The following is a 21,513-nucleotide window of genomic DNA, read 5'->3' as shown; positions in this document are numbered from 1 at the left end:
TGCTGGGATTAACTTCACAGGTGTGCACTGCTATGCCTGGCTTGTAGCCCCCTGCATGTATATATATTTTCATTTATTTATTTGTGTGTAGACGCAGACATGGATGTCAGAGGACAACTTTGGGGTGTGGTTCTATCTTCCAGGATCCAGGTTCCAGGGCCACCAGCCCTCCTTTTTCCTGTTTTATGAGATAACGTCTTGATGTTCAGTTTCGGCTCCATTAGGACATGTTCTGTACACCAAACTGTCTTATGACAGTTTGAGCTTATGGTGATCCTCCTGCCTCTGCCTTCTAAGTGCTAGGATTACAGGTATGCACCGCCATACATGGCTTGGAATTTTAGATTTTATTTTAAATGTAGGTTTTGTATTTGTCTGTTTTGGCTTTCTTTGAAATAGACTCCTAGCTTGGGCTGGCCTTGAACTCATTATGTAGCTGAGGTTGTTACTTTGAATTCCTCCTGATCCTCCTGCCTCCACCTCCTAGATGCTGGATTACTTGGCATGTGCCTAGTAGGATTCTTTTACATTGTCAAACAAATGTGAGTTCCCAGGCGTCTCCAGGCAGGCACTCAGTGTCACCTGGAGATGCTCCTTCTGTTCTTTCTGCTCCACTTGGAAGCAAGGTCTTCCTGGCAACAAGACCCTAGCCAAGATAGGTGTGTCTGTGTAAAGCAGACTCATAACAACCCCTGCTCCCGAGACCTCGAGGAGAAACAGATGAGTTCACATGCTGTGGCCTCAGGATAGGCGTCAGGCAGAATATCTGACCTGTTTGTCACTGCCCACTGTCGCAGCAGGAGCTCCCATTCTTGTCTTTGTCCTTCTTGCCCTCCTCCTGAGCCAGGCGTCGGTCCCTCACCTACCTGTCCGTCCACCCACCCATCTGTCCATCCGCCCACTCAGAGGCTGCAGCTGAGATCTGGGAATGGTGAGTCACAGACAGAACAAAGCCTGCTCCCGGCTTCCTGTTTCCGATTGGAATGTGTAGTTCTTGGAGACCCTTGCTGTGTCACCTCTGTCCTCGGGGTGGGTGGACAGAGGAAGGCTCTCTTGCCGCTGCCGCTTGTCAACTTTTAGCTGCTTAACCCTTCCGTGCCCCAGTTCCTGGTCTCACTGCTGCGGGCAGTGGAAGGATTGAGTGGGGCTTAAGGAAGTGGGGGGTGGGGAACCGGAAACAGTGGCTCTTACCAGCAACTTGCCGGGCGGTTTCCCTTCTCTGCGAAGTATTCTTGGATCTCAGGATGCTGACAACCGAATGCCGTCCCTGGCAGCCGGCTAGAGGGATACAGACAGAACCTCGGGGACGGAGTTGCCGTCACGGTCTCCGTTCTCACAGAGAGCAGCCTGCTGTCTTTCCCTTCCCCGGGGAACCCCTGGCTCTCAGAGGGGACCGTCCACTTAAGGCACTGCCAGTTCAAGTCAGAGGAGCCCCTCCCTTCCCAGGGTGCCCACCACCCTCCTTAGCTGGATGTGTTTAGGCTTCTGGCAGCAGAAAGCCGGGCCCCAAATGGCTTCAGCTGCAAGGGAGAAATTGCTGAAGCTCAGAATGAGCCGCTCCTCAGCCCAGGCTCAGCCGAGGATGTTATGGAGGAGACCTTTCGCTGTCCTTGGCCACCGGGTGGAGATCCTCCTTCTGTGGGGATCTTCACTATCCAGAAAAAGAAAGCCCTCCAGGAGGCCCAGGGCGCACAGCTGCTGCTTGTTATCTGACACCAAGGCTGACATCCCCAGCCCCAGAGGAACCCGTAAGAGGTTCCCTCACACTTAGGGGCCCGGCCCGGGCAAGAGAGGCAGGACAGCATCTGCTCAGATGGTCACCCCGCCACAGGGGGAGCAGGACAAGGCCGCCCTTGCTCTGGCCAGACCAGCGTAAGACCCCGTGTCATTTAGCTGCCACAAGGCACAGGGCTCCAGCTGCTTCCTAGTCACCCTCGAGCCTGGCACGGCCTCCCCGGAAGCAGCAGCTGTGCCCTGCGCTGTGATCTGTCTGTTGGCTTTCTAGGGCCTGAGAGGGGTTGGGCTGAGTGAAACTCAAGTGCGACCAGTTGCCCACAGTGGGCTGAGAGGCTGGCACCATAGGGCTGAGCGAACAGAGGAAGAGAGACACTGGGCGGGCGGTGGCTGATCCCCCTGTCCGCAGGGGATCTTTTCCTCCTTCCGGGTTCCCCAGCCCAGGCTGGCCCTTCATGTTGCCCACGGGGCTTGCTGTGGTGCTCTCCCCTTCCTGTACACGCTCACTCTTGCCGTATGGTAACCATTAAGCCTTTCCTTCAGCTGAGAAGACCCCTTACCTAAAGCATACCCTGTGGGACTCCAACGCCATCTTGCCATCCTTAACTCCATGTGGGGAGAGCCAGGTGACAGCTGTCACCCGTCACCTGTGCATTCTCACTTGGCTGTGGTTCTCTGGTTTGCCTTCTGTGGGCTGGTGCACCATGGGGTGACTCCAGGAGGCCTGTACTGTGTGACAGCACAGTGGCCTGCTATCTGTAAACGTTTCTTTGGGACATGACCGTGCGGTGTAGAGCAAGCTGTGTGGCTGGGGACCAGCACTTTAGCATCTCTGTGTTTGTTTCACTCCAACAACCCCCTCAGAACTCTGGGTAGACAGGGCAACTTTCACCTCACTGGGGCTGACGGGGTCTCAGGGGCTTCACGGCTTTGCTGACCCTTGTCTGGGTATGTAGAAAACAGCCAGTCATTTCCTGTTGGGCCACACACGCACACTTTCCTCACTGGTGGGGAGAGCCATGTGGCCACTGGAGGTGGAAATTCGAGGACAGCCCTGTACAGTACAGGGCCAAGGCTCAGGTCCCAGAATGCCCTGGGCACGGAGGCTAGAACCGAAGCAGGGGAGAGAAATGTGGCTTTGAGGAGGTCAGGGAATCATGGTGCTATATCCTCACATCCGGACACTGGTAGCCCCAGGGGTCCCTGTGGTCTCTGACTCAGAGAGGTCACCTCCTGGAGCTAAGACTGGACTCCAGCTGTGGCTGCTTCTAGAGCAGGCAGGGCTCAGAGGAAGCAGGGCGCTTACCTTTGGCTGCCAGATAGTTCTAGGCACCAACCAAGCCAACTCTTCTGAGCCTCAGAGCTGAGGTGAGGTCTGTCAGGAGGTGAGGTCTGTCGTGCTCTCATGGCTGATAGTTACTAAAGCTTTGTGACCCCAGCATGTTTAAGGGCCCCTTACGTCCAGTAACTGCCTCCTTGAATCCCTCGGCCCTGTCCTATCCGGTCTTGTCATTACTAGCTTTTCACAGGGAAAGGGCGAAGGCACCAAGTGGCCACATGGCTGTTGGCTAAAGTGAATAGATAGTTTAAATTTAGATATCTTCCCCAAGCCGTCACTGGTGTCGGAGGTGTATTGCTCATGATCGGTTTCCTAGCTCTCTGCTCTGGTCCTGTGTACCTTCGCTGGGGAGAGGAAGCCTGGAGGATGTGCCTTGCATGAAAGGGTTCACACACACACACACACACAGCTTTCCCAGGGCCAGGGCCGGAACAGAGGGGAGAGGGGCCTTATCTGCAGAGGAAGGGGTGGGTGGGATGTGGGACTCCTCTCCACTCGACTCCGGCACCTTCTGTGGGCCAGCTGTTCAGAGCTCAGTCAGAGAGAGGGCGGAGGGGGGACCAGCAATGTGGGATTCATTACTGGGGTTTGGCAGAAGAATGAATCCCCTGAGGTGGGGTAGGGGTGGGGCCTCCTGGAGTAGAGGTCTAGAATGGGGGAGGGGAAGGGTCCCCACTTCCCCTTGTTCCTTTTCCTGCACTTAAAGCAGCTGTCTCCACTGATGGAGTCTCTTCCCTGAAGGGGTGTAGCCTGGCCTCTGACCCCTGCCACCTACTGCCTGTTGAGTTACAGTGGCCTCTTGGGCGGAGGACGGAGGGCGGGCTGGCAAGCATCAGTTCCTCTGTCTTGGGAGCAACTGAAAGTTGCACTGGGGCTAAACGCAGGGGACAGCGGCGCCCACTATGTGGGGCAGAGCTGAAGAATGTGTCCCCCACCCCCGCCACCGCACGGGGCGACTGCACCTGCTGCTTCAGTACTTGGGAGGCCTGGATTACATAGCTGTGTCCCAGGTCGGCCAGAGTTACACAGCAAGGCACCGTGAGGAGAGAAATGTTACTAGGCCAGAGGACGTGGGGGAGTGGAGGTTCTAGAAGCCATGTTTGTGCTGAGTGAATACAGGATACAGGGCTAAAGCACCCTGGATGAGACTCCGGCCTGCAGAGGTTGTATAAAACTACCCGTAGGAAGTAGGGCCAGAGTTGGCAAAGCAGCTTTCTGGAGGCCCAGCCAGCCTCGATGCCTCGCTCACACAAATGGCTCCTGGTGTAATTCAGAGCTCCTTGGCCACACCTCAGCCCGGCAGCCCCAGCAGGGCCTGACGCAGAATTGGTTGAAAGGCCAGAGACCTCTGTAGTTGCCCTGAGCCTGGGCGGAGCACAGCACTGCCTCACCCTGACCTCTTGGGGGGGTGAGTGAGCAGAGCTGGGAGAGGCTGTCTCTCACGCACGCACGTTCTCCCTCTCACGTGGGACCCGAGGCCTCCCTGCCTGTGAGGGATGGGGGTGGGGCTTCCCAACGGTTCTAATAGAGACCTCCATGGGTCAGCAGTCGTCCCACTAGCAGGCCAGGTACCACATATCCAGAGTGGAGAGTGTTTGTGGGTTTTTAAAAAGATATATTCTGTTTAAAATTTCATGTGGTATAGGCATCATGTGCATGCCTAGTACCCGTAGAGGCCAAGAGCCGCCCCCTCCCTGAGTTGTGAGCCGCCACGTGGGTGCTGGGAGCGAAACTTGGGTCCTCAGCAAGAGCAGCCAGTGCTGGGCTGTGCCATCTCTAGCATGGAGGACTTCTTTAAAAACATTCGCCGGGCTGTGGTGGTGCATGCCTTTAAACCCAGCATTTGGGAGGCAGAGGCAGGTGGATTTATGAGTTCGAGGCCAGCCTGGTCTATAGAGTGAGTTCCAGGACAGCCAGGGCTACACAGAGACACCCTGCCTCAAAAAAAAAAATATTGTATTCATTTATTATTATTATTAGCATGTGTGTTGTGTGTGTGTGTTTATGTATACGTCATGGCACACACATGGAGATCAGAGGACAATTTCGTAGGGTCATTTCTCTCTGTCCACCTTTATGTAGGTTCCAGGAGTTGAACTCGGGTCAGCAGGCTGCTGTAGCAAGCACTGTACCTGCTGAGCCACCTCACTGTCCTAGAGGGTCTCACTGTCCTCCAGGTATGTCCTTCTGCACACCTGTGGACTTGCACGCCCTGCCTGTGGGACAGCCAGGCGCCTGAGAAGGAGAGCTTCTTCCTTGGCCATGCCCCAGGTCAGAGGTCACACTGGAAGCAGCCAGCTTGTGTCTGCTGCTGACTAATGCTGCTTTATTTATTTTATTTTATTTTTTGGACAGGGTCTCATTATGTAGTTCTGGCTGTCCTGGAACTCACTATGCCTTAAACAGCGTTCCCACCCTGGCTTGGCTATGGTACAGAAAGGATTTCAGGCTGAGTCCGTGCAAATTAGAGTTGCTGTTTATTAAGACGCCAGGTTTGAACACTGGTGTCAACACGTGTGGGCATGTGCTACTTAAGAGGAACCTGCTTAGGTGTCTTTCCCAGAGCCAATCGTCTGGTTTTTCTGGGGAAGACAAACCTACTGAGAACTGAAGTCGGGTCATACTGTGGTTTCACTGGGTTATAGCTGATAAAAACAAAACCCTGGGGTAGCCCGGGACTCATGAGTTAAGGTAGTTTTTATTGTAAGTGAAGTTCCGAGTCTTGTTTGTAAGATTCCCAGAAATTTGGGATTCGCTTCTGGGAACGGAGTCTAGCCATACTCAGAGGGCGTACACATTTAGTCCTGAAGCAGGCCGGGCTCATTGCTAATCCTGCATTCTTATTCAAAAATATCTCTCTATAAAAGGAATGTGGTTTCCTTGTTAAAACCGTCAGTGCGATGGTGCTAATTGTGCAGAAATTTTGGAGACTTCAGACTCCAGAGGGAGGGCTCCCTCTCCTTCCACTGTCTCCTCAACTGTGTGGCTTTTTATACTGCCTGTCCCGTCCCAGGACCTCCTGGCTGAGGAGTCCACAGCATGTGCTCGCTGTGTAGAGTGCGGGGCTGTAACTGCCCACTAGTAGGGTGCCCAGGTGTTCATAGGATACGCCCTGCATCCGGGTGCCTCTCCAGGTGACCAAGAGAGATGGTGAGGTTTGAGAGGCACTCTGAGACCAAGGCACAGATAGACCTTCACAGATCTGGACTGGTACCAGATGCCACACATACCCCCCACGTGTGAGACACCACACCTCATCTCAGAGATGACGGGATTAGAGCCCAGGCGGGCAGACTCAGGCCTGTGGTCCAACCCCGACACGTCTGCTGGAATCAGAGTCGCCCATGGCCTTGCTACAGAGTCTGGGGAGTGAGACTGAACCACACTCCATGAGGGTTGCTAATGGAGTCGCTGTTAGGAAGAGTGCCCTGCGAGATCCACACGGGCCCAGTACCACTCAGGGTCCTTCAGAATGGCGCTGGGGAGGTCCCAGCTTTGCAGTGTGAGAAAGGCCAGGCCAAATGAAAAGGAAGGACCAACAACCAGGAAATATAGGTAGAAAATGCTGGAAAAGAGATTCAACCCGGAACCTCCAGTTAGGAACCTGTGGACAACCCTGGCCTAGTTCAACTTCTGACCTCTGCCTCAGCGAGGTGACAGGCCTCACTCATTAGTCATCAAGTGGTGACTGGAAATACACAGCCAGGAGGGTGATCGTGTTCTGGAAAGCCCGGAGGAATCCTGTGGTGTGGCTGCAGCTCAGAAACTTTCTAGATGCTTCTAGATACTACCAGCTCAGGCTGGAAGACAGTTGGGAGGGAAACTGGGAACAAAACTTCTAGTTCCCCTTTCACAGATAGAAAGGCCCACCTGTTTCCCTTCTTGACTTGTGTGTACTTTTCAGACTTGAAGTTAGATAGCCTGGCTCATGAAAAGGTCACAGCCCTGATTTCCGGCTCCTCTTCTGAAGCGCTCGTTTCCCTGACAGCACGCTGTCCCCAAGATGCCAGTCAGGGTGGGCAAACCCGATACCCTGTGTTATTGTCTGTCCCCCACCCCTCACCCCACCCCTCACCCCCAGTCTCCCTCTCTGAGACCCACCTGTGGAATTCTGCTGGCTCCTGTGCCTGGAGATGCTGGGCCTGTGGCAGGAGGTGCCCATGGTCCATTCCTCCCTTCTCAGAGAGCTTGCCTGTGGCCATGAGGTAGTGTTTCTCCGAGTTAGGTGGGGAACAGCTGGAGCAACTCCATGTGGCCCAGCCTCTGTGACTGAGCATGCCAAGGGGCACTCTGACACTTGCCACCGTCATGTCCCCAGCCCTTCTTCTTCCTCCGTGGCACCTTGGAGGGGCTTCCCTGGAACTTGCAAAGGCCTTTGCCCCTTCAAGTCCCTTGCCTGTGATGTCTGGATTTGGGAACTCTTGGTGTTCTTCAGATGGCACAGGTCCTGGCCAGGAGACGCAAGCCACCATCTTGCGACATTTTGACTCTATCAGCCGTGCATGGTACAAGTGCGTATGTGCCTGTGTGTTCTCACGGAGGCCAGAGGAGGGTGCTTTGTCTCTCTCTCTCTACCCTTGAGGCAGGGTCTCTCAATGAGCCTGGAGCAAGGCTGGTGGTCAAGGAGCCCCACAATCTCCCTGTCTCTGCTTCCCACAGCAGTGGAGTTCTAGGTGCTCATGTGACTCTTATACAGGTGCTACGATTCAAATTCAGGGCCTCATGTTTTTTTGTAATAAATGTTCTTACCCGCCGAACCATCTTCCCAGCCTGTCATCTTGACTTTTGTGTTAGGCGTGTGTCTGTGAGGCACCCAGGTCTCCAGCTTTGTACACGGGGTTGAAATTCTCAGTGGGGACAATGTTAACGCTTTTGCACACAACATGACCGTTTCAAGCCCAGACACACATAGCTGGCAGGCAGAAGTTTCTACTTACTCCTGTCTTGCAACAGAGAGCCTTGGTCTGTGCAGGCCGACTGCCACACCCTTCTTGCTAGCTGCCTATGACCACGCCCTCCACCCTCTTCCCCAGCCCGGAGGCAGTGCTCAGGGATCCTCCACTGAGCCAGTCTGCCCATGGCATCTTGCCACTCTCCCCTAATGTCCGCAGATGAGAAACCCCCTCTTAGAGATTGGCACGCTTGCCCAGTTAGGATTCTCGCACTCCTTGGTCACTCATAAATAGGACCGGTAGCCCCATGCCAGGAACATTTTCCGCAAAGGATACAGAGGTTACCCAAGGGGGAGGTGACGAGTGTCCCAGCTCTGAATGATACCTTCCCAGGGTCTCTACATTCTCAGCTGAGCTTAGCACAGCTCTTAGAAGTGTGTGTGTGTGTATGTGTGTGTGAGTGTGCGCACGTGAGTGTGAGAGTGTGTGAGCGTGCGTGTGTGAGCGTGTGTGTGTGAGCGTGCGTGCGTGTGAGTGTGTGTGAGAGTGTGTGTGTGTGAGTGTGCGTGAGTGTGTGTGTGAGTGTGTGTGTCCACATTTGGTCCTAAGACAGCACTTCTCACTCCCAGCTGCACTTCCAGGAAATCTCCTGGATGACAGGGGTCCTGCCCCCTGTAGGTGGAGGTCCCATCCCCTGTGATGGGCAGTGCTGTGTGGTTTAAGTGAGACTTCACTGAGCCATTTCTAGAGCCCAAAAGAACAGCTCTCCCTTCCTGCTCCCCACACCATCACCTGGGCCTGGGGTGCCTTCGGAAACACCAAAACAGGTAGGGTTTGCCTTCAAGTCCAGCACCTGAGCACCTCAGGTGTGTAGGCTCTGCCCTGGCTGCAGGGTGGGAAGGCAAGACCCCGCCCTGCCTGACTGCCTGCTGTATCCAATCTCCCAATCTTCTCTCTACATCGAGGGGCTCACCGGGCAGGACACCTGGGTGCTTTGGGCCTTGTCTGAGTTGTGGAAGTCTGTGGGCCTGGTGGGTTTTGGGCTGCGTTGGTGGTGGTGAGATGAAGGGTCTAAAGGATGGGGTGGCAGTGTGCTAGAACTGATCTACAAGGTAGGGTGGTGATCACATTGAGGTAAGACAGCTGGCTGCAGACTCCGGGGTCACACCTCAAGTTAAGATAGCATACAGTGGCATAGAAGACGCAAGGGTGTCACAAGTTTTGTGTGTTTGAGACAAGGTCTTGCTGTGTAGCTTAAGCTAGTTTCGAAACTCAATCTTCCTGCCTCAGTTGAGATCACAAATGTGCAACACCATGCCTTGCTTAGCTTCTCAAGAAGGAAAAAGGCCTGCAGTTGAGAGATGCTCTCTGACAGGGGTAGAGGTGGGGCTTCTCAGAAAGGAGGAAATGGGCCCATCCTGCCTTGAGGCCTAGGGCCACAGACTTGCTCTGAAATCTCTTACCCAGGAGATGGGGGAAGGGCGGCACGGGGCTTGTCGAGTTAGTGGCCAGCCCTCCAGGCCACGGAAGGACCCTGGGTGGGAGTGGAGGAGTCACCTGTGGTAGTGAATGAGTGCAGAGTGCTCCCTGGAGGTGGTGACATCTGGGAGACCACGGAGGCCAACTGATGAATTGGGTTCTTAGGAAACAGTGCTGACTGAGGTTGGATGTGCTAGGGTGCTGGGTACTCAGACCCAAGGAGGAGTTCCTCGGTAGTACTGAAAATTGTGCTGGGAAAGGAGGGAAACAGGAAGGAGACCCCAGCGAGGAATCAAAGAATGGATATATTGCCACCAGCTGCATGGGGCATGGCAGGAAGGGGCTGCTGTAAAACCGCAAAAGCTAAGTAGTAGGGTTTATGGGAAAGAGCCCTGGAATCTGAAGGGGAAGGTCCCAGGACTGAGGGGTGCAGGCAGGGTCCTGGAGCCGGGGTTGGGGGAAGCAGGGCCTGGGCAGTAGGATCTGGTATCTCAGGCACGTGGGTTCTCCAGGAAGAATGGGGCCTGTAGAAAAGAGAGGGTGTGGCCTGAAGAGGGGTGTGGCCAGAGAGCTGGATCAAAGCTGGATAGGGGTTGGGACCAGAAACTTGGAGGAGGCAGAAGGAGGGGAGGTCACCCCAGGGAACCAAGATGAGAAGTGAAAGGGGAAGAGATCCCAGGATGGGTCCTGTAAGGGCTGCCTCAGGCTGGGCGTAGCTGGAGTTGGGCCAATGGGGAATCCTCCCAGAGCCCTGGAGATGTGCAGTGGGCAGAGGCCAGATGGGCAGCCAAGAAGTGAGTGGGTGCTGGGAAGAGGGGACCGTGAGTGGGCCAAGAGGCTGGGCTAGTGAGAATGGACAGTTGGGAGAGGCAGAGGCGGTAGAGAGCCTGAGACTCTGCTGCTCTGGAGATTGGGATGGCATCAGTCACCTGGGCCCAGAGTGATAACCTGGAGCAGGAGTGGTACCGGAACACCCAGAACCCATTGCAAACTTCTGTCTGCGGTGACAAGATGCTTTCTGGGAGCCTCTCCCTTCCTCTCTCCTTAAACCTGCTTCTGGCCTTCCCTCAAGGACATTTGGCAGTTTCTCCCCACCTCAGGGACACGTAGCCTTGAAGATACATGTATATAGGATCCCCAGGACACCCGTATTTGCCACACAGCAATACTCGCAAGTACCAGCCCTACCTCTGTTCTCCAGCGCTAGACCCTCAGAAGGGGTGGATGGGGAAGGGGTGTTGTTTTCCTTGGCATTCAGTTGGAAGCATCTGCTGTGCTCCTGAGCTGGTGCCTGGGTGGATGGAAGACAGTGGGCAGGAAGGTGAGCTTTGTGCAAGCCAGGGTGCCTACCGGAAGAGAGCAGGGTGTGTGTGTGTGTGTGTGTGTGTGTGTGTGTGTGTAAGCCAGGGTGCCTACTGGAAGAGAGCAGGGTGTGTGTGTGTGTGTGTGTGTGCATGCATGTGTGCGCACGAGTGTGTTTCCATATGTGCACGTGGACCACGATCGCACATGTAAACGTCTCCTTTTCCCGCTGGCTTGGCACTGCATATAGAGTTGAGCGTGGGTGTCTTGTGCTTCCTGGCAAGTGTCACCTCTGAAGTAAGTCTGTACGAGGCTCACCATTGCTTTCAGGGGAGTTGGAGACACCTGTATCATCCAGAAGAACCTTGTGTGCTGTTCCCAGAGCCTGTGCCAGGACTCAGCTGGGGGTGCAGTGGGGAGTGGGCTTTTTAGCTGTCACACCTTGGCCTGGTGCCTGGAAAAGGGGAGGGGCTTCATCTGCTTCAGGACAAGGCTTGGTGGATGCGAACTCGGGCTTGGGAGTCAGATCCCAGGAGCCCTCTGAGGGTCTAGAGGGAGGCTTGACAGTGAGCCTGCCCTGCTGGCCAACCTTTACGTTCCTGCGGGCCACATTAACTTCCTGTGGCTGTGCAAGTGGGTTTGTGCAAACTGTGTAGCTTGTAGCGACACATTTACTGTGTTAGGGTTATGAAGGTCTGAAATCTAAACAGGCTCACAGGACTGAAGCCTGTGAGTGGACAGGGGGGTTCCTGCAGGAGGCTCCGGAGATCCGTCCCCGGCCTCTTCTTGTTCTGGTGGCTCTTGGCACCTTCGGCTTTGATCTTTGCCTCTGTCATGTTGTGGTCACCTCCTATGCTATTCAGACCTCCTCTGCCTCTCTGTGGTCTGGGACACCTGTGATTGTGGCTGGCCCATCTGGGTCACACTCTATGTCACTGTCTATATTCAGACCCAAAAGTTGCCTTGCCGTGTAAAGTCATGGCACCTTTAGGCCGAGGACAGCCTGGTGTGTCTTAAGACATGATACTTCTAAGGCATAAAATGCTAAAATAAGTTGGGTCAAGGGAACTAAGAATGCATTTAATTCTTTAAAAAGAAATGTTTTTTAAGGATATATATGGCTTCCTATATTGCCCTGGCTTTGTTCCAGGGCTGGCCTTGAACTCTGATCTTCTGCGTCTACCTTCAGAGTGTTGAGATTATAGGGACTTGCCACCACAGCCGGGTTGTGTGGAGCTGGGAGGCTTGAACCTAGGGCCTCACGCATGCTAGCTGAGTATCCTAGCAACTCAGCTGCATCCTTAGCCCAGCATCCAGTGCTTTTTTCTTTAAGCGCATGCTTTTCCAGCTGGAAGCGGTATATACCTGTCTTCACGGCACTGGGGAGGCTGAGGTGGGAGGACCTGGAGTCTGGGCTATCCCAGGCTTCCAGTGCACGTGGAATGCAAAGCAGTCCCCCACCCCTGGTCATAATATAAGTGGTCTTGGTTCTGCACTGCCTCGGGGTCTGGGGGGTCTTCTCATCATCACAGAGTGGGAACCCCACATTCTAAGGAGCTAGCCCCGTCAGACCCTCACCCTTGGTAGCCACTAGTCTGCTCTCTCTCTCTCTCTCTCTCTCTCTCTGAATTATTTTTAAAGTGTACTCCTATGTGACTTTAGAATAAATAAACACGGCTTGGCGAGTTGGCTGTTGGAAGGATATACATGGGGCGGAAGCCAATGTGTGGATGGAGACCCAGGCACCGGAAGGGCAGGAGCTGAAGTAGCCTGGGTGTCTGTCACCTCCTCCTCTGCTCCTCCTCTCCAGGGGTCTCTGCTTGAGTCCCCGCTTGCTTTCTGAGTCCAATTGATGGGGCCCTGTTGGCTTCTTTCCCAAGTCTTCACCTCCACTCAAAACCAGTCTGAGCTCCACAGCATGGGTGTCTGGGAGTGCGCAATGAGTCAGGCCAGCAGCCCGCTCCCCGTGGGTTGGGCTCACTATCCCACATCCCTTCAAACCAGTGTGAATGAGAAGGGACACCCAGGAGAGAGCTGATGGTATCTGGCACAGTCCATATGGTGTGTGGCCAGGAATTTATTGAGTTGATTCCTTAAGACAGATTCTCCTCTTCCTGGCAGTGAACTTGGGGACACAGCTCTGGATCTCTGTGATTTCCTATTTTATTTTATTTTATTTTATTTTATTTTATTTTATTTTATTTATTTTTTTATTTTTGGGGAAGACTATTCCACATAGCCCAGGCTGGCCTCCAACTTACCATGTAGCCAAGGATGGCCCTGACCTCCTCCTCTGCATGCTGTGCTACCATGTCCTGAATATACAGTGCTCAAAGCAAGGCTTCCTGCATGCCAGGCAAGGGCTTTACCAACTAGCTACTTCCCTACCTTCTGAGGGACAGGGACAGGGAGAGCAGGTCTCAGGTTGGAGAGATGGCTCAGCATAAGGGCACTCACCGCTCTTCCAGAGGTCTGAGCAACACATGGTGGCTCACAGCCATCTGTAACTCCCGATCTGGGGCTCCAGCCCCCTCTTCTGGCCTCCTAAGGCACTGCACACTCATGTAGTGCACAGACACACACAAAGGCAAAACGCCCAAACGCATAAAATAAAAATGAGTAAGTAAAATTTTAAAAAAGGGACAAGGTCAGCCAGGCAGGGGCGGTGCACACTTTTAATCCCAGCACTGGGGAGACAGAAACAGGCAGATCTCTGCGAGTTCAAAGCCAGCCTGGTCTACAATGTGAGTTCCAGGACAGTCAGGGCTGTTCCACAGAGAACCCCTGTCTGAAAAGACAAGGTCTCATGTAGTGCGGGTTGGCCTTTCATGAACTTGAGGCTGGCTCTGAACTCCTCCTGCCCTCTACTATACCTGGCTCTTCAATGCCCTTTTAAACCATTTGATTGGTTGACTGACTTTTACAAGGTATTTGTAAAAGTCGTAGCTTGAGTTCCAGGCAGTTGTGAGCTGTCTGACATGGGTGCTGGGAACAGAACCCCCGTCCTTCCTCTGGAAGAACTGTCTGTGTGTCTAACTGCGATCCCTCCAGGCCCTCACCAGGAGGCGTGGCTTTCAGGAGCTGGGTCCTCTCCACCCTTACATGTGACTTGTATCTGGTACTAGAAGTGATCAGGGTCTCCAAGAAGACTTCGGAGTCAGTAGCTCTGCAGTGAGAAGCTACTGGGGTGCTACTGGGGTGCAGGGTACAGCGCCCTCCGAGCGGGCCTGCGGGACTGTAACGCCCCAGCCTAGGGCTGCTCTGGCAGCGTGGGGCCAGAGGAATCAGATGCTCTCTGGATTCCAGAGTCTTAGCACGGAAAGGAAGTATGTGAAACATCTCTGCCATTTTCACGTTGGTGACATCTTGAACTGATAATATATTGGCTCTGTGAGATCAATTAAAGCAGGCCACGTAGTCCCTCCTGTTCCCCCTCCCCCTCCCCCATGGTAACAGAAGTTTAGGATCCATCTGTAACTTGCATCTTTGGCTTCGTTTCAGAGGGTCCGATGGCACTTGAGTGGCTGTCAGGGTACTTCCTTGAGGACGGATGGATGTCCTACTTGGGGAAGAAGCCTGAGGAAGCCCCTGCCCGCTTCCTGCTCTGGAAGACCCTCCCCCCCCGCACTTGATGCTACTGGATGAGAACCCAGAGCTTCACAAAGTCACCATGTACAGGGAGGGCGCCGTGGGCTACCATTGCCCAGGCTGGCAATCTGGAAAGCTCGCTGGAGCTGCGCACAGGGGCCCCCCAGAGAGCTGGGGGGTTAAGTATGGGGTGTCATAGCGGAAAGGTTCAGAAGGGACGAGACCCTGTGTCTCTTCAGAAAGGGGAGCCATGGGGCAGTTGGCGGTCAGCGTTGACATGGGGTGATAGGAGTGAGTCCCTCTACTGAACTCCAGGCTTGGTGATAAGGGAGGGTGGAGGGGGAGCACTTCCTGGTTTGAATGGACCTGCTGCTTCCACTGTGACTGGAGCTGGCCTATCAACTCCAGACAGGGAAGGCAGATTCCAAAGATGCTACGTGAGGGACTCCTGTGTTCGACTGGTAGGCAGGGCAGAGCTGGGCTGGGGCTGGAATATGAGAGTGCACACACTGGGGAAGGCTTTGAGGCATTTGTTCCTGCAGACTGGGGGATGGAGGTCACATGGGGAAATCGGTCACTGGCCCCCAGGCCCCTCCAGAGTTACTAAAGGCTCCACTCCCCTTGAACTAATTGCTCCTGCTCTAAGCAAACCTTACGAATCCCACCCCCAGCACTCCCAGTGTGGGAGCTGGCCTGGGGCCACCGTGGCCCTTGCCTGAGCCTGGGAGTGACTCATTCCGGGTCAGAGGTTATAGGGTCTGGCAGATCCCAGCATCCCAGCATCCAGCCCCAGGCCCAGCCCCAGAAGCATCAGCTCCTATCCTTGGAGCCCCTGTTTCATCACTCTCAGGGTCCCAGAACATCATAGGGCCTGCAAGGAGTTGGGGGAGGAGACTACTGACTCACTGCCCAGCTCCCCCTCCCCCCCCCCCCCCCCACGGAGGATCAGGGAACAGTGGGAAGAAGCAGGCGTCAGAACACAACGGGAGTCCCTGAGGCTCCAGAGCAGGGAGTCAGGGTGAGCTAGCCCCAGCCCAGCCGCAGGTTCTCGCTTCCTCTCTTGCTTCTCCCTCCTTTGGGCAGAGCCTTTCTGAAGCCAGCAGAGCCCTCTTAAGTAAGTTGGTGGAGCTGTTTCAGCTGCCCAGAAGCCTATGGGGGTCAGGGCATTGGGAGAGGGCGGGGCCTTCCAAAACACAGAAGGCTGCCGGAGGACCAAGGTGCATGCCTGGTATCTGACCAGGTTGGGGTAGCGCCAGGCCGGGGTACCGTGTGCAGGATCAATGGAACACCATCTTGACCAGGAAGTGCGTGCCGTGATTCTGGATTGGCACAGACTTGGCGAACATTGGTTAAAGGCTAGGGCTGCATGGCTCCAAGGACCATACTCCCTGGGTAACGGCGCCTCTGCGGGTACCCTGTCATTTTCCTCTTATCCCCAGGCTTACCCCGCTGCTGTCGCCTGCAGCCGGTGCGCCTCTCCCCGCCTCCTCGTCCCCTCGCCCTGCCCCTCGTAGCAATTCCCCACCAAGCCTCCCTCCGCAGGCCATCCTGAGCCCTCCTACCTCTCTGCCCCACGCTCTGGGAGGCTCCTTGTTCCGAGGCCACAAAGCCCCTTTGATCCTCTGCTCGGCTCCGAGCCATGTGACCCGGTGGGCGGGCCGCAGCTCTCCAGCGTCCAGGCAGCCCGACTTTCAGCTGCTGGGGTGAGTCCTCGCTCTTTGTTCTTCCAGCCCCTCACAGTTTGCTCTGGGGGCCTCCAGGTGGTGGGGCCCACCTGGCCGGCCCCGATGGGTGCATTGGGTCTGGGATCCGGGTAGCCCCGGGTCCCGGAGCTCTGGTTGGCAGATCGGCCCGGGTTCCTGGGAGAATAGGCGGCGGGATGCCGGGTCTCCACGCGGGAACCAGATTTTCGATCGCAGAATAGAAGAAAAAGGGGCTTTGTGTGGTCACAGCTATCTCTTTGTGAATGTTTGGCCAACTCCACCGAATGGTGAAGAGTGTCTTGGAGCACGCTGCCCCCGCAAGGGGCTCTCTGACTTCCAGCCGGGGCAGGAGCAGAGAGGTGTATTGGAGGCTTCTTGCAAAAATCTCTCCACACAGTTATCAGTTTCAAATAGTGGGTGGCTTCCAACACTGGTTGGAAATTAGTTCCTGCGGGCTGTTACAAAGGTGGTACATTGGAGACCACAAGGGTGCACTGTGGTGGGACACCACCATCGGACCCTTGTATTTTCTGTCGGCTTTGGGTTTTGGTGATGTGCTGAGCCCAGGAGGGTGTTGCTGGGTGGGGTGGGGGTTTGGTATGCATTTGTTTTGCTAGAGAATGTGCAACGGGGGTGTCTGCCTTCTGGAGCCTTGTGTTGGAACCTGTGCTCTGTGTAAAAGCCAGCGACAAACAGTGTCCTACAGCAGGCTCTGCAGCCCAGCCAAGATGAGGTGAGGACCCAGGCTGCACAGAGAATGGTCACTTGGCATCCAAGCACAGAGGGACAGAGACAAATGCCTTCCCCTCCTGGAGACGGCCTGAGTTTCCGACCTACTGTGCGTACTCCCACCCCATTCTAAGGAAAAGCTGCCGGCTCTTGGTCAGAGGTCTGGAGAGAAGATCTGCTCCCCAAGAGAAGTGTGAGATTCCTTTTCTTTGAGAAAAAATGTATCACCCGGAAGCAGCCCAGTAGTGGGTTTTGGACGCTCTGTGCTGGACAGAGTTGGAATTTGGTTCAGATCTCATGTGGAAAGCCCAGAGAAGAGCAAAGATGGGGTTTCCTGCGATGATGTGGCCCCCTCATTGACTGTTGTCTTCATGCGGCCTCGGCATTCGTTTACACGTGTCTGTCGCTCACTTTACCGAGTTTCGCTTGGCAGCCAAGAGGAAAAATGTGCTTATTAGGCCTTATGGATGGGCGGCCTCCTCCAAGGCCTGCTCGGAAAGGTGGTTCAGCCCTCTCTTCTTGGCCTCTTTCAGGGTACGAGGTGGCTGTGGAAGGCAGCTTTGAACTTACAGCAACCCTTCTGTCTCAGCCTCCTGGATGCAGGGATTATCGGTGTGCACCACCGTGCCCTTTTAAGCTTTGGTCTCTGGGAGCCTGAGTTGTAGCTGACCTGGCTGACTCTTTTGGTTCTCTGGTCATTTCTTTATTGGTTCACTCCAGGTTCTGTTACATCTACTAGAGCGTGTTCATATGTCTACTGGGTGGCCCCTGTGGGTCATCATGGTGACAGCTCAGCTGGTATGCAGAAGACCCTACTGTACATGGAGTGGGGTGGTAACAACCTCGGTAGAAGCCAGCTCCAGAAAGGAGGCCAGGTTCCCAGTGTGGATTGGCACAGTGTGAGATAAGTCTCCATGCCAGGTCCAAGTGGGACCTCCTGGGCCTGCAGAGTCCTCTGAGTACCAGATCCACTGCCTTCCAGCTCCAGGGCATTGATCAGGAGTCCCTCTAGCCATTGGGCAACCACAGTGCTACTGCCTGTAATCCCCGCCCCCTCCCTCCTGCCACAATATCCTCCCCGGCTTCCTGTTGTGTCATTACTCCTGTCAGATAGGGTGGCTCTGCCGGGGGCTGAGGCCCCCTTGTACAGAGAGGGCCCCACAGCCCGGGGCAGCACAGATTCCCTGCCTGTGTCAAAGGTCTCTAGGAAGCCAGCATTGAAGCTTCATTTCCGGCCTTCCATTCCTCCGCACGGCACCGACTCTACTGGCTTTCCCACACCACCCCGGAAGTTTCGAGGCTTCCTCTCTCACTTGCTGGCCTCGTGTGTGGGAAGAACAGCTTTATTTTAATTTAATGCTTGTAGACAAAACCCCAGTGGCCACTGGCAGAGGCTAGGCGAGGGCCTTCCTTGTCCCCACCATCCCCCCTCAGTGTCCTGACCATCCCCCTCTCCCCCCACCATAGACTACACCAATATTGCCAGTTGGGCTTTAGGAAATGGTCTGGGAGTGGTGCCCCACCCAGAGGGTCCCACTTCCTACAGTTTGGCCTTTTGAAAAGTTTCCAGCCAACTCTACCCTTAGCTCTCTGGGTAAGCTCTGAATAAACTCTGAGGGCTCTCCGGACTCTCTGCCTTGCAGCACTGAGTTTTGATTTGTTTGCTGAGCACAGGCTCTGTGCTTGGGCAGGTCTCTACCTGCCCTTCCGGAGCTGCTGGGCCTCGACTCCTTCCCAAGGAACACTTCTCAGGGTGACTGCTGTGCAGAGCCGCGCGCTGTGTGTTCTGTGAGTGGAGTGGGGCTGGGGTTCCGACCTGCGCTTTTCTGCACCCCACACCTGAGACCTCCGCCTGCCATCGGGTGTCTCCACTCAGCCTGCTTGGCTGGCGCTGAGCCTACTTTGGTGCCTGAGGGTTGGGCGGGCCTACCTGCCCCTCCCTTTCCCTTTCTGTTCTGTCAGGCACCCTGAGGAGACAGCATCCCAGTCTGTGAGCCCGGGAAAGAGAATTTTACACTAAGGGTTGTGGTAATCTCATCCCCCTGCAGCCCCTCCCCCACCCAGCTGTACACTAATCGGGTTCTACTGCCCACCCCTGCAGTAGCGGTCACCACCTGATCGTACCCAAGTCTCTGGCACCTGGTTGGGGTGTGAGCCTGGCTTCCTTTAAGGCAGGGTGCAGCTCAGTGCAAAAGCCTTGAAAGACGCAGAGGCTTGGAGCTGATGAGATAGATGGTCAGCAGGTAAAGACGCTGTCATGACTTTAATCTCAGCACTTGGGAGGCAGCACTTGGCAGCTCTCTATGAGTTCGAGGCCAGCCTGGTCTACATAGTGAGTTTCAGGACAGCCAGGGCTACACAGAGAAACCCTGTCTCGGAAAAACAAAACAAAGCAAAACAATGCTTGCTGTCAACCTTCAGAGTGTGAGTTCTATCTACTCCACATGGTAGGAGGGAATGCCTCCTGCAGGCTGTCCTCTGAACTTCACCCATGTGCCGTGCCATGACGCATGTGCCGTGCCATGACGCATGTGCTTGCGCACACACATACATGTTAAGAGTTTCGTTTTGGCTGGCGTCAGAGCAAGGGCGGCTGGTTTAAGGACTGTTTGGCTGTTCTAATCTGTGTACAGTGGATGGATCTTGCCCAGGGCTCCGCCCCCTCCTAATTGTATAGCCTCTTCCTGAAGCCAAGAGTTGGGGGGCATCCTTGAGCACCCCGAATCCCTGCTGCTGGCCCGCCACATGAGAACTGAAGTTCCTGGCATCCTTGTCTTCAGTCAATTGCTTCTGACAATTGTAGGTTGAGTTTTTGAGTCAGGGACTTATCCGTACTTCAGCTCCTTCCGGGGACTGAACTCAAGGCTTCATCCACAGGAGGAGAGCCGACTCTACCTATAGCTATAGCTCCAGTCTCCTTTGCAGTCATTTGAGGCAAAGTCTGAGTCCTTAACCCAGGCTGACCTTGAACTTACATGTCTCCTGCCTTAGCCTCCCAGGTAGCGCCGTGCAGGGTTTCTGCCTTGCTTTGGGGCACTGGGTGCCAAGCATACCCTGGTCCCCAGAGGTCGTGGGACAGTTGTCCTTCCACAGTGGAATGTATTCAGAGCTCACTGCTCCAGGATCTCTTATCTTATCTGACAGGCCTTGCTCCAGGCGCCTGTCACCGCTGCAGGAGATAAGACAGGCCTGCTCCAGCCAGGGACTGAACCCCTTTGTTGTGTTATTGGGGGTCACTGCCTGGGTCTGGCCCTGGATGTGCTGTGGCTGGCCCTCCTGTTCAATAGTGATTCGTGAAGGGCCAATGCACCAATGAAGGGGGCTTAAAAAGAGAGAACGGGGTTAAGGGAGTGTGGCACGGCCGTGTGGGGGAAGGGGGTGCCCAGGTGGGCCCCTGTCCAAGCACCTCTTCCCCCTGAGGGACCACACACACACAGACATGGTATAGAATAGAGTTTATTCAGGGCAGAGAATGGGAGTTAGAGAGGCAGAGAGAGAGAGACAGAGACAGAGAGACAGAGAGAGTATAGAATAGAGAAGTGGAGGCCGGCCATGACCACGTGGAGAGAGGGGGAAGGGGAGGAGAGCCCAAGGGGCAGAGAGGTGAGAGTGGAATGAGAGAGAGAAGAGGGGCAAGCAGCCCCTTTTATAGTGGGCCAGGTCTATGGGGCGGGGCATACCTGGCTGTTTCCAGGTAAGTGTGGGGTGGAGCTTAGACAGAATACCAACAATTTTAGTGTCCTTTCTGCTCTTCTCAGTGGCCACTGAGATGTATTGATCACCGTGACTCCATTCTGGATGACCTAGGTGCACTTGGTTAATGTTTGAATGACTAGGGACCAGACTTTCTACTTTAGTCTAAAAGTTTTCTGGTTTCACCAAGTCCAGCTCAGGGGCCTTGCGGGGATTCTGTCCTCCATGCCTTTCTCCCATGTGAGAATTTTAAGGAAAGAGGACAGATATGGAAAGAGGACAGATATGGTCTGTGTGTGTGTGTGTGTGTGTGTGTGTGTGTGTGTGTGAGTGAGAGAGAGAGAGAGAGAGAGAGAGAGAGAGAGAGAGAACAGGAGATCAGTCTGGTAAAGTTTTTTGTTTGTTTGTTTGGTTTTTTGGTTTTTTTCAAGTCAGGGTTTCTCTGTGTAGCCCTGGCTGTCCTGGAACTCACTCTGTAGACCAGGCTGGCCTCGAACTCAGAAATCCGCCTGCCTCTGCCTCCCAAGTGCTGGGATTAAAGGCATGCGCCACCACTGCCCTGCAGTCTGGTAAAGTTCTTACAATACTGTAAAAGGATTTGGGTTCCAAAGCACATATAAGACAGATGTGGTAGGGGGAGTGCAGACAGCTTCAATTTCTGTAAGAGACCTTTTCTCAAAATTAAGGTGGATAGGCCAGCAAAATGGCTCAGCAGGTAAAGGCACAGCCTGAGCTCAGTCTCTAGAACTGGCACAGCAGAGAGAACAGCTTCTGCAGGTAGCCCCATGGGAGCTGAAGGTTTGGGTGACAGGACTGGGTCTCCTTTGCAGCGCTGAGCTGGAGAGGTGCCTCCTCCTGTGGCAGCGGCAGCAGGGGAGGGGGCTGTTTTCATCCTGGGCTCTGAGACATTGAAGTCTGTACAGCAATCTGTTCCCTGGGACTGAGCAGCGTCGCCTCTGGCGGGTGGCGGAGAGGGATGGCATGGCCTGACATGGAGTGGTGGAGAGGGATGCCGGTAGCCACCGGGGAACAGAGGACTTTGCGTCCTGGCTCA

At 54.7% G+C, this 21,513-nt stretch overlaps 1 protein-coding gene across 7 annotated transcripts in view; it reads left to right on the top strand.

Annotated features, from left to right (window-relative positions):
* Septin9 (septin 9) overlaps nt 1-21,513 on the top strand; it is a 171,463-nt gene that overhangs the window by 123,207 nt on the left and 26,743 nt on the right. Inside the window, exon 1 of one of the 7 annotated variants that reach the window (XM_052196849.1) lies at nt 10,934-11,043. The exons of 4 other annotated variants lie outside the window; for them this stretch is intronic. The gene's annotated coding sequence lies outside the window, so the exon portion shown is untranslated. Of the gene's footprint in view, nt 1-10,933; nt 11,044-15,423; nt 15,449-15,889; nt 16,038-21,513 lie in introns of those variants that run through there. 2 more of the 7 variants (XM_052196851.1, XM_052196848.1) reach the window with 2 other exon arrangements.

This window comes from Apodemus sylvaticus, chromosome 10 (assembly GCF_947179515.1).
Source record: "Apodemus sylvaticus chromosome 10, mApoSyl1.1, whole genome shotgun sequence".
Classification (NCBI taxonomy): domain Eukaryota; kingdom Metazoa; phylum Chordata; class Mammalia; order Rodentia; family Muridae; genus Apodemus; species Apodemus sylvaticus.
This window is presented reverse-complemented; position numbering and strand designations above follow the sequence as displayed.